This window comes from Tamandua tetradactyla, chromosome 21 (assembly GCF_023851605.1).
Source record: "Tamandua tetradactyla isolate mTamTet1 chromosome 21, mTamTet1.pri, whole genome shotgun sequence".
Taxonomy (NCBI): domain Eukaryota; kingdom Metazoa; phylum Chordata; class Mammalia; order Pilosa; family Myrmecophagidae; genus Tamandua; species Tamandua tetradactyla.
The window spans coordinates 12,405,945-12,418,526 of NC_135347.1; the positions used below are offsets into that span (position 1 = coordinate 12,405,945).

At 47.3% G+C, this 12,582-nt stretch overlaps 1 protein-coding gene across 8 annotated transcripts in view; it reads left to right on the plus strand.

Annotated features, from left to right (window-relative positions):
• The first annotated feature begins 8,114 nt into the window (after positions 1–8,114).
• The window catches only part of SEMA6A (semaphorin 6A), a 125,367-nt gene continuing 120,899 nt past the window's right edge, over positions 8,115–12,582 (plus strand). For all 8 annotated transcript variants that reach the window (XM_077138887.1, XM_077138885.1, XM_077138891.1 and 5 more), the window contains exon 1: positions 8,115–8,545. The gene's annotated coding sequence lies outside the window, so the exon portion shown is untranslated. The remainder of the gene's footprint in view (positions 8,546–12,582) is intronic.

Below are 12,582 nucleotides of genomic sequence, written 5' to 3' on the forward strand. Positions count from 1 at the left end.
GTCTTAATAATACAGCTCATGACACAATTTTTCTTAAGAAAACAGGTGTGTGGGTTTTCAGTTAGAATGTTAGAATGCAAGATTCGAGTTTATATTAATGAGTACCTGGCTATGAATAAAGGTGCATTTTAGAGGTTTCACAAAGAAACTGACATCAATTGTTTGGCATACCTTAAATTTGGGTGAAGTACCAATTAAGTAGTAACAACTGTTGATTGAATCATCTCAAACTTTTGGGAAGTACCAAATTGCAGTTTATTTATTTAAAATGTAATATTTAAGCTCATTTCAGCCTAAAAGTTATATCTAAAAATACCCTTTAGTCTCACTACTTAAGTGGGAGAGTTAACAAGAGACTTGTCCCAGGTACAAAATTCAAAGTCAAGTTAGAGAACCATCATTATAGTTTATAACTATATATATAGGAGAGTTTCCAAAGGATAATTTTATATTCAAAAATCTGAATTTTTAGACATCATCAAAATATTTATTACTTCAGCTCCAAGTATATCATTTTTTTAGTTAAAAAATATTCATTGTCCACAATTATCCAGCCTAAGTTTAGCTATTTAAAGCAGCTCTCTTCTGCTTAAAATTTTTTTTAATGTTAAAGCAAAGCAAACACTATTATAACTCCCCATTTTTCTGCTTATAAAATTACTCTTAAATACAAATTCCTTGTAAACAGCCTGGAAAAAGTCTTTTGGTTGATATTGGTTTAGTATTTTTTCACATAATATAAAAAGTAGAATTGGGATGAATTTAAGCAAAATTTTACATTTGAGCACATGCCAGAATAATTCCCACTTCTAGCAGGGCTGCCACTACCTGCAGGCAAAAGCCTTGAAAACAGTTATCAAAAGCAAGTATATTTTAGGGTGCATGGTTGGTTCAGTGGTAGAATGCTCGCCTTCCTTGCAGAAGACCAGGGTTCAATTTTGATTCCTGGACCATACGCCTAAAAAAAAAAGGTATATTTTAATATTCACCATTCTTTTGGCCAAATAGCAAGTTCCAAAGTGGTGTTTAATCATCTGTTTAATCTGGTTAAGAAAAGTATAAATTACATTTAAGTAACTACACTGTTTTTTTTTTTTTTTTAATTTTACATGGGCAGGCACCAGGAATCAAACCTGTGTCCTCTGGCATGGCAGGCAAGCATTCTTGCCTGCTGAGCCACTGTGGCCCGCCCAAGTAACTACACTTTTAACAAATTCATAGCTAAGAATGTATTAGATATAAATATTAGTAGGGGGTGCATTTGAAAGAAATAATGTTGGAACAGAAAGATGAAAATAAGGTTAAAGACTCTCTTTGCTCTGCATCACATAACTAAAGGCTTCAACTAAATGCAAAGAGCTTTTGTGAAAAACAAATGGAGTTCTGGTTTACTTAACATTTATTGTTCATTCAGGACTTTATTTCCAATCTACCATTCTCTTAATTTCGCAAACAATAATTTGATATCAGAAGTGGATGGAACCAAACTTCACGGTGGTACAGTGGAATGATTGTTACACATGAAGGAGGGGGAGGTGGCTTACCACCCATGGAGCTATTCATGGAAGGGCAGACAGTAAATTACTGTTAGCAAACTCCGGCTTGCTGGGAGAGCCAGTCCTAGGAGATGCTCTTACATTGTTCCCAGTGGATTAAAACTGCAGTTTTATCTCCTTCCACGGTCTTTTAGAGTAATATTTATATTCTCATTGCAACTTATTTTCAAGGACCTTGTTTTCGTAATTGTTGTACTTTACTTGTCGCTTACATCTATAAATCCCTTTTTCTTCATTCAAAAAGCAAATCAGACACTGTACACTGGAAGTTCTGTGTTGGGGCAAAGCCTAGATTCTGTTCACTTTTACAACCGGAATCTCAAATAAAAAGGGTATGATATTTTCCCAGTGTTTTATCTTTTCATTTTAAATGGTCCTAACCTATCCAACAATCTATTTCTTTTCTTACTGAATCCTTGAAAAAATACTCACTGCTTTCACTAATACAGCCCCTCATTTAGTTACCAAGTTCTTACTCTGTGTCAGGTTCAGCTAAGTTCTGGAGACATAAGAGAAAAGAAGAGACCTGGTCCCAGGACTGAGGAAGCTTCGCATCTAGTAGGGAAAGAGAAGCATTCAGCAAATAATTACAACTGATTGTTATTTGCTTCTAGCTATCGATGTGATATGTACTATGAAGTAAATTTGCAGCCTATTTCAAGAGCACATAATGGGGGGTTATGGCCTATTCTGGGGTATCAGGGAATTCTTTCTTGAAGACGGGACATTTAAGGTGAAACCCGAAAGATGAATTGGAGCTAGCTAAGCAAAGATGGGGGAGGGAGAGCGGACTGTGTTTCAGGCAGAAACATGAGAGTAAACCTGTAGTTACAAAGGAGCATGAGCTTTCCAAGAACTGAAAATTCAGGCAATGTGGCAGAAGGGAAGTGAATGATAGGAATATGGCAGAGAGATGAGATCTGAGAGGTGGGTAGGAATCAATCCGTACACAGCCTTGAAGACCACGTGAAAGCTTGGAGATGCCAAAGGATGCCTCGGAATGGCTTTAAGCAAGGGAGCGATGTGATCAGATATGCATTTTTTAAAAGATCAATTTGGCTATAATTTGGAGAATGAGTCAGAGGATGAGCTTATAGAACATTATCTATGGTAATTTAGGGGGAAAAACAACCAAAAATGCTGCTGTATATCAGTTCCTGATATACATGATATAAACAAAAGTGCATAAAATGAACTGTAAGGATGCATAGAAAACTCAGGGTAGTGTTACCTGTGAAGAAGTGGGGGGGAGGGGGGAGTAGACAGTGGTGATTACAAGGAAGATAAGCTTTAGCCAGTCTAAGTTCTTAAAACAAAGATAGGAAGCAGATAGGACAAGGTATTACTAGTTTTTTTTCATTCTAAGTGGTGAAAATATGGATGGTCACTATATCATTCTTTGAAAAATATTTTTATTTCCTCAACAGAAATACAAAGTTTAAAAAAAAAAAAGGAGAAAAAGAAAGAGAGCCAGGAGAGGGTGGTAAGCCCTAAGTGAAGAGCAAAGTATTTCACCAAGGAAGGAGTAGACAGTCTTGCTCATTCTTGGAAATATAATGAACACTTAAAAATGTCTTCTGGATTCAGCATCATGGATGCCATCAAAGACCTTAGCAAAAGCCTTGTCAGGGGAGCACTGGAAACAGAAGTCAGACTGAAGAATGAGTGCAAGAGAGAGGAGGAAGTGGCAACTGTGACTGTCGACAACTTGGCTTTGGAAGAGAGGAGAGAAAGGAGTAATTTGAAAAGACTAGAGGGTCCAAGGAAGGCTTGTGTCTAAGATAAGCTTGTGTACATGCTGACGACAAAATGCAGGAGAAAGGCAAGAGACAATAGGATTTGTTTTTGAGAATTTGTGAACTATCAAGCACATGCAGAGGGATTGTCCTGGGTTGGAAGACACTGCCTCAACTGTAAGAGGAGATACTTAGGAAATGATGAGTAAGAAGCTAAAACTGTCCCCTCTGATTGACTCCTTTTGCAGAGAAGTAGGTGGCACACTATGGAGGGGAGAAAATTACAAGCAAACAGAAAAAGGGAAGATGATTGTGAGGCAGTGTTGAGAGTCCAATTGAGGTCAATAAATCTGAATGTGCAACCCGCCCAGATGTGTGCCTTGATTTTTTTTCTAGCAGATTTCTGCTGCCCAATGGAAGATCAGAGAAGGCTGAGGTGTATATAACTTAGGACTAGCATCTAGTCAGATGGGAGTGACCAAAAGTTGAAGGAATGAAGAAAATGAAGATTTTTGCAAGACAGTCATTATGAAGCAATGATGGTTCATGGTTAGAGAGGGGAATGAAAGGAGGAGGGAGTTGAAGGATAGAGAGTGGAGGGATCATGGCCTGGATGTCTTGATGAAATCAGACAGTGGGTTCAGGGAGGTGCACAAGCAAGCATGTTGGAATGAGGGGAAGTTGTCATTGGACAATGGGATGTCAGACTTTGTGATTTCGGAGATGGAGCCTTTTCTGATAAGGGTCAGCAGCGGGTCCTGGGTGTGGGTGACAGCAAAGAAAAGAGGGAAAAGACAGTGTAGATGAAGAAGACAAGAAACTGAGAAACCAGGGGGTTAGTGGGGCTTTCCTGCAGACCTTGACACTACTGTGAATGGCAACAGGAGATGGGACAGAAAGGAGGACGGATCCCTGGAACTAAGTCTTTGATAAATGGGGTAAAATGAGGTCTGTGGATGATTTCACCAATGTATTTGTAGAGCGCAAACCTAGCAAGGTTTGGGAGTTTTTAAGAGGGTGAGAAATGCTCTGAAAGTAGTATGAAAAGCAAAGAGGACATTGTCTTCACCTATCAACACTAGGATGAACACCCACACCAGGAAAGCCAGGGAAAAGCAGTGTGTTAGGACACAGCCGGGTTTCAGTGTGACAGTGATTCTCACCATGTGTGTATATATATATATATATATATATTTTTTTTTTTTTTAAATACCTATGCCCACGTCCCACCACAGCCCGAGAAATCAGAATTTCTGAAGCCCCAACATCGGTATTATTTAAAAGTTCCCCAAGCGATTCTAACATGCAAACAGATTTTAGGTGAGGAGGTGGAGGGAAGTTTGGAGACGGGATGGAGGATATAGGCACAGTTCGTGATTATGAACATACTGCAGTCACGGCGCATTCTCCGTGAGGTTCCTCCCGCAGACAGCTGGGCAGTAAGCACAGCACTCTTTTGTGTTTTTCTCTTCTCCCAGGTGCACTCCTCCTCTTTGTCTTAGAGCAGAGATTTTGACCAAATAATTAAATGTCATCTCTGAAAGGATCCTGGGTGAGTTTCCCTTTCTGTTTTATTTTAACTTCTTCCACACTTTTTCCAGGTGATCTGGGGAAAGTGGGCATTATCAGGTAAGCATATGTTGAAGTGGAATCATTAATGGGTAGCTTCCAGCCCAGTCCCAGTCACTTGCCACAAAGCAAGCCACTTCTTTCCTCCATGCCTCAATCTGACCTTGTAAAATGCGGTGACAAGATTGATGTGGAGGATGATGGGATGACTTAGAGAGTGGTTTGTGCCTTAGCCTCTCCATTTCCAGAGACCATCTCAAGCCACACAAACCCCAGGGAGTAGGTAATGTATGAATCCCCTTTTACAGGTGAGTACACTGGGGTTCCAGAGAGGTAAGTGACTTGCCCAAGGTCACCAGCCGGTAAGTAACATACCCACAGAGACTCCAGACACCAAAGTCTCAATTGCTCCACCCCATGCCACTTAACTACAGAAATGTTTGTTTCCTTATATTTCTAACACTCTGTGATCCTTTAACTCCCGTTGGCTTTCTTTTCCTGAAGGGATGAGGGTAAATCTACAGACTTCAAAGGCTCTGGAGGGGCAGCGGTTTTACTGAAAAGTTAAGGCAGACCTCTGGGAATAAACAGGTGCAGCACAGAAGTGGAAATGACATCATCAGGTTTCACTGGGCAGCCTCCCCACAGGTGGTCCCCCGAGGGCTTCAGGAGCCACACAATAGCTGGCTTTTCTTCCAGCTCCCGGAGCATCTCTCCCCTGGCAGGTGGAAACTGAGTCTCACGTGGTCAGGATGAAGGGAGCCTAATTGGATGCTAAGACTTCAGGATCTAGTTAATTGCCAGAGAGATTCTGGGTGGTATTCCTTCACTGCCGAAAAGTAAACTCAGATTCTTTTCTTCTTGTATTCTGTAATTTTAAATTAGGTAAACGTACGCTCTGGCTTCTCGGGCTCCGCGTTCCTGCAAATTAAACATACAAGTAGTAATAATGATAATAATTTCCCTTAAAAAAAAAATCCTGAAACTTGATGTGGGGCAGCCAATATATCCATAAAGCAAGCAAGACAGCTTAATTGTTTGTCTCTCCAAGGGAAGAAGCTAAACCCGGAATTAATTTTGGTTCAGCCTGTGAAACAATTCGTTTGCTCTGCCTAATTCTGCCAATTAAAGAACTTTCCCCCAGAAACAATTAGCATGTAAGTCAGCGTCGGAGAGAGAAGAGAACGGAGGTGTGGGACTCCGACCCCGGGTGCACGGCCCGGCTGCGAGGCCGCGCCAAAGGGCGCACGGACGAGCTCGGGCACTAGGCTCGAATGGATCCTGTTAGCAGCTGAAATCTGGGTGTTGAAGAGTGCAGCGGAGGATGGAGCCCTCGCGGTCCGCCAGCGCCCTTCCCCGGGTGCCCGCGGGAATCCGGAGAACAGCCCCGCGCGGGCCCCGACCCAGCCCGCGGGCACGCGCAGCCGAGCCCACCGCCCCGGAGCCTTGCTCTCGCGGTCCGTGTTCCACCGAGACCCCGGGGCTGCGCGCGCACCCAGGGCCGCGCCCACCGCCACCCCCTGCCTGGTGCGGCGCTGGCCCGAGAAAGGTGGGGATAGCGGCCCCTGCTGGCAGCTCTGGCGAACATCATCCCTTATGACTGCCTCACCATTCTCTCCACCTTTTTTTTCCAGGGGGATTGTGGAAAAAAAAAAGGGAAGGGAGCGGGGGTATGGCAGGATGTTGTCGCGCGCGCAGTATTCTTCGTGGGCACTGTTGAGCAGATGTCTTATCTGTACGGAATCTGGGTTCCCAAAGGAAATGTGGACTTTCTAACGACTCTGGCCCCAATCAGGGAACAGGTACAATCTAATGCATTTATGTGAGGACACTTGGCCTAAGTGGGACTGAAACTCCAATCTCTCCCCACCTGTTTTTCTCAGCCGCTCCCGTGACTAGTAAACACTGCTTGGAGAACCGCTTGGGCTCTGAGTGTTACTTTCTTTCAAGGCTGTGTCACCGACTGCGAATTGCACTTGCCGAGCGGCTGCCGCCGCGCACGGTTGATTTTTGCGGGGTGCAGACGGTGCAGGAGGGAGTGCGCGGCAAACCTGGGAGAAGGGCCTGGCCTGACTTACGAGTTGGCACAAGCTCATAAGCGCAAGGCTTTTTGGCTACTGAAAGTTCCTGCGGCGGAGGAAGGCTGTGTTTGCCGCCCTCCGTTGTAATCCTAACAATGGAGCCTTGGGAGTAGTTGCAATTTTCTTTCTTACATGAAGCTGTGGGGTTCCCATTGGGGTTGTTTGCGCCTTATTTTTTAAGATTACTTACCTCTAAGAGCAGTCTACACACTCTTAGTTTTAAAACAGGTTGTGAATAACACCATTCCTGTAACGTGGTTTATTTGCTTACTTAATATGCCTTGTTAACGTGTGTACGTGAATAACCTAAATCTGTGTTCATAGCTTCGAAGTGTATTTTTAATCGTAACAGCTTCCATCCAATTCATCTGGGTGCGCTGAGCGTCCACCACTCTGGAATCCATCTCCTGATACAGTAATCAGAATTAGAAAGGCTCACCGTTCACTTGCCCTTATCCTCTAAAACTTTTCCATTTAAGAAAATCGATGTACAAATCCTTTCTTGTAACTCGCTCCTGCGCTACGTCTATTTTTATTTATTTTTCTGATTTGGCAGGGCTCAGCAATGCTGTCCGGGATTTTTTACCCCCCGCCTTGCTAGAGCAGATGCAGGCGGGGCGGAGGCGGCGAGGGCAGGGCTCGAACCCGAGTCACCCCCACAGGGACCTCCGGCGAGCGCGCGGCGGTCAGGAGAATCCTGGTGGACGGAAACGGCCCTGGCCAGTTGGCCCAAGACTTCACCTGCAATCACATTGCGTTAGGGTCGCCCTCCCTTCGCCTCGCTCACTCGCACGCGCGCGCACACACACACACACACACACACACATCACTGCTCTCCTTTGGGTCGGAGGAGACGCCAGCCAAAGGAGGCGGGGTTGCAGGAGGAGAGTCCGCTCTGCGCAATCCAGTCCGGGACTTGACTCCGCCCGGGAGCGACGGCCTCTCGGGTGACAGAAGAGTAGTGAACGGCACGGGGTGAGGCTGCAGCCAACTCCGCTCCCCGCGCACTCGGCTGCCCAGGCGCTCGGGACGCAGCGGCGGCGCTTCTCCGCTGGGTGGACTGCCCGCGATGCCCGCTTAGGAGCGTGCGGCAGCGGCCAGCGACGCCACACCCGCGGCACCGCGCTCCGGGCTGCAGAGCCGGACCAGAGCCGCGCACCCCTGCCCCAGCCCCCACCTCGCCCCTAGCCCTGAAATGACTTGTTAATCGGCGGAGACACCACCGAGGGGACTCAGCGAAGTGGAATCCAAGTGGAATTGGGATTAGGAGAAGAGTTTCTTGAACATTTACCCCCCTTCCTTGTTGGTTTTCTTTTTCTTTTTTCTTCTCTTTCCTTTTTGGCTTTTTTTCTTCTTCTTCTTTCCTCCTCCTTTCTCCGCCTGTCGTTGGAGATGAACACAAGGCATTTGCATCCTGGAAAGTAGCCGCCGCGACTATTGCCCCCGAAGAGACAAGCACACATGTAGGAATGACAAAGGCTTGCGAAGGAGAGCACAACTCGCGGCCCGGAGAAATCCCCTCGATAATGGATTACTAAATGGGATACACGCTGTACCAGCGCGCTCCGAGCCCCGGCTGCCTGCCCGTCGATGCACCGAAAAGGTAAGGCCCGGGCGCCCCGGCGCGCCCCACCTCCCGGGCGGCTCGGCTCCAGCTTGTGGGTCCCCGGTCCGCGGCGAAGCGCGAGCTGTCGGCTTTGTGGTGCCTGCATTTTATTTTGTCTCGTGTCTCTGTCTCCTGAGTGTTGCTCGGCCCTGGGGGAGCAATCGTGGACCCTGATCGCCGCTCCTCTCCGCCCTGCGCCCCAGGAACCGCTGGGCTCCTCATGGCGAGGTTCCCTACCAGCGTCGCGCCTCGCACACTCCGGGCGCCGCCCGGGTCCGCGACGGCGCGAATGGCTGCCCGGCCTCTGTGTGTGTGTGTGTGTGTGCGTGTGTGTGTGTGTGTGTGTGTGTGTGTGAGAGCTGAGGGCCGGGGGGCTGGTCCTTACTCTCCGGCCAGCAACGCACCCAGCGGCCCCAAGAGGTTAGGATTCTTGGAAGCGCCCTGGTGCCGAAGGCAGAGGAAGGGATTCTGCCCTCCAGGGCCGGAGGGGGTTGGGTAAAACAGCGTTGTAGTCTCCCGGCACTAGGTTTGGGTTCTAAGATGGGGAGAGGGGGCTCCACGGAGACCGTGGGGGAGGCAATAGAAGCTTTTATTGTCCTTGCCGTGTCTGGGCTGGGCTCGGTGGAGTGAGGGAAACTTATAATGGCCCTGGCACCCGCGCGCCCTGCCTCTTGGTGCTACTCCGGCTCTCGTGAGTGCTGGCACCAGAGGCTCCGGGCTTTGTTTACTCGAGTGAGTGCCCGAGAACCGCCACCAGTGCCGAGCGGCGCCCCAGCCCAGGGTCCTATATCGTGCCGCGGCTCCAAACCCGGTGGGTGAGACGGACTCCAGTCGGCACAGCCGCGTCGCCCTCAAACACAGAGCCCGCCACGCCGGAGCTGGCTTCCACTGTGCCCTCCTTTGGGATCTGCGAGGTCCTTCTCTGGAAAAGAGGGGTCCCGGGAGGGAGAAGGGTGGGAAGACTTGGTTAGAGATGGTCCGGGGGGGTGCTGCCCAGACAGGGCCTGTGCCACGGCTCCGGGGTCTGGATGTCCCGGCTCCTTGCTGCGTCCCTACAGCGTCGGCTCTGGGTGTGCTGGGCGCATGGGAGCGAGCCGGCCGGTGCCCTCTCATCCTGCCCGACCCTGCTGGGGTGGGAAGTGCCTCTTCCCCAGGTTCTCTGCGCTGCTTTTCAGCTCCTCAGTGTGACACTCGGTACCAAATAGGATCCTTAGGCCCCCTTCAACTCCCAAGACCCGAGAGGGACGCTCCAGGAGCGCTCACGGAATTGGGAGTCTCTGAAGGGAAACGACTCCAATGTTTCTCCCGCTACCTCTCCGCCTCTGGATCCAGCGCAACCCTCCCCACTTTTTCCAGCGCGAAGTCACCGGACTAGGCGCTTCTGGAAAGTTTCTCTGAAAGCGAGGGGGCGGCGGGCAACACCAGATGGGGCTTGGCGAGTGCAGCCTGCGGGAAACTCGACCCGGAGAGAAGCTGGCCGACAGCTCCGGAGATGGCGAGAAGCAAGGTGCCGACCCATCGGAGAGTGGTGTCCCCGGGTCCGCGGTCTCCCCGGGGCGGTCGCAGCCATGCACTTGCTAGACCAGTGTCCCAAGCAGCTGGGGAAGGGAGGGCGTGTGGGTCGTTCGGGGGCAGGGCCAGGGATGCTGGTGCGGCCGCTGTGGAAAGAAGGCTGGCGCACCCGTGCGTGCGTACACAGGCCGGGGCTGGCTGGCTTGCAAGTAATGAGCTTCAAGTGCAGCGTCGGGAGTCTCCTGCGTCCCGCGCGCCGCTTTCCAGCAGGCGGGTGTCCAGGAAGGAGCCCAGAAGAGCCAGGTCTGCGTGAAGCGGGGTAGGAACTAGAGACTGGCGGCGCTGTTTTCAAAGCAGAGGCAAACACTCCCAGGGGCGGCCTCGAGTCCTTATCACAGTGGGCAGCCTGCCGGCTTCTCCTTATCTGTCCTAGGAAGAAAGGTGGGGGTGTAGTGGCCAGGCGTGGCCGCAGTGGGGTCGCTGCCTGCTTACGCTTGATGGAAATGAGTTGCAACTGAACGCGATCCATGGAAAGGTTTAAAATAGAGGCGCACAGACACACTCGCACACACATTCGTACGCACAACTTTTCTTTGCCTCAAATCGGAATAGCGGTTTAACCCAGTGGCCGTGCTTTGCCAGCAGATCGCAAAAGCTATTTAACACCCCACCCCTACCCCAGTGCTGGGTTTTTTTTTTGTTTTCTTTCACCAGTAGAAAGCCCAAGGACCTTTGCCTAGCCTTCCTTTAATTAGAATAATTGTTGCTCTTCCTTCCCCTGCTAGATAAAACAGTCATGGGCGTCAAGTCCATGGTCGCCAGACTGATGTCAGGGGAGGGTTGGTTGTTCCAGATAGATGAATCTTTGATGCTGATTATTTTCTGAAAGTAAAAATGCCTGTGCCCAATTCTTCATGAAAATACCTTACCTTTTTGCATGGTACCCAAATGGCTACCAGAGGTCAAGACAGCACGCATTTTGTATAGTGTTTTAATACCCTGTTTAGTTTGCTTGGAGGAATTTTATGATTTATAGTAGCTTTGATTAAACTCCTGGAGGCACCAAAGTTAATTATTAACCTAACCTTAAATATAGTGGCAGAACCGTGTCTCCACCTATTAACCTAGACTATCTGTTAAAAATAATTGCCCTAGCTATTTGAATTTGGTTCACCCATGCTCATTTATCTGGTAACTTTTATTTGAATCTTGAGTAAACTCCCACGCCCAATTATTGTTTTGGTTGTGGGGCATTTTTGAATGAGGCATTTGTGAAACAATCTGAAGGCAGAAAAGAATGAACATCATATTCAAATCCTTGCTTTTAGGTAGTAGATCTTTTTCAAGTTGATGTAAAGAAGCATTCTAGAGCAGGTTCGTTATTTATAGTTTTTGTAGAGTGACAAACTTCCCAAAGTATTATCTTCTGTAGTCATGTCTTTTAGAAATATGACACATTCTCAATAATTCATATAATCCATTTATATAAATGTTAAGCAGGCAACCAAACTTATTATTTCTGGGGCTATCTTTAGAATATATTTATTCATTGGGATACAACACAGACGTTTAAATAAGTTGAAAATATATCAGAACCAGCGTAGACACCCAAATGTTGGATGACTTAAGTAAGTGAAAAAGTCCCACATGGTTCACATTTCTGCACTTTGAGTGGACCTGTTTATGTTTCTTTCAGTAAAAATCCATGCCTTCTATTAGGTGTTTATTATAATGTGCAGTGAATGCAACTTTTATGTACGCACACACATACACACACATACACATGCCTAATGTTCTTTTAAAAGCTAGTGAAAGCTTACCCCATCAAAAAAAAATCAACCTTTGCATTTTGAGTAGGTCAGTAACATTGCCCTAGTGAAGTTTAGTGTTGAATCGGAAGAATAGCAAAAATTAAGAGTGCTAACTTTCTTGAATAAAAATAAAACACTCAAATTCAGAACTTGTATTAAATTCAAAATAAATGCTCGTGTTTTAAATGTAAATGAGTAATTGTAGGCTTCCATGTGAAGTGGAAGGCAAAATACTGTTTTAAACAGAGAGATTGGTAAGTCAGATACTTTACAGTATGTACATAGTGGTTCAGCTCTTTTCAGAGCAGGACAAAAGAGTGATGATGGGAGAAGAGAAAGTTTTTGAGGAACTAGATTGCCAAGAGCTAATGTATTCTCGTATCTTATTTGTTTGTAGGAAGGAATCACAGAACACAGAACAAGCCAAACTAATTGCAAATGCTTTAATTAGGCATCTGCCATTTGCTGCAGTGTAAAGCTTAGGGAAGTCTGCATGTTCAGCACTGCCTACCCCCAGCCATCCCCACACACCCTCCTTTAGGTTTAGATAATTTTTTGTCCTACACAAAGAGTGGGTGCCCCTTAACATATTTACTTAAGAGCAATGTGTATGGAAGCCATATTTGTGGGCATGGCCCCAGGAGGGTGAAGCCTTGAAGCATCAAGCTGTGTCCCCTATATCGGTGCCACCTCCCCCAGTCTTGGGGTGTC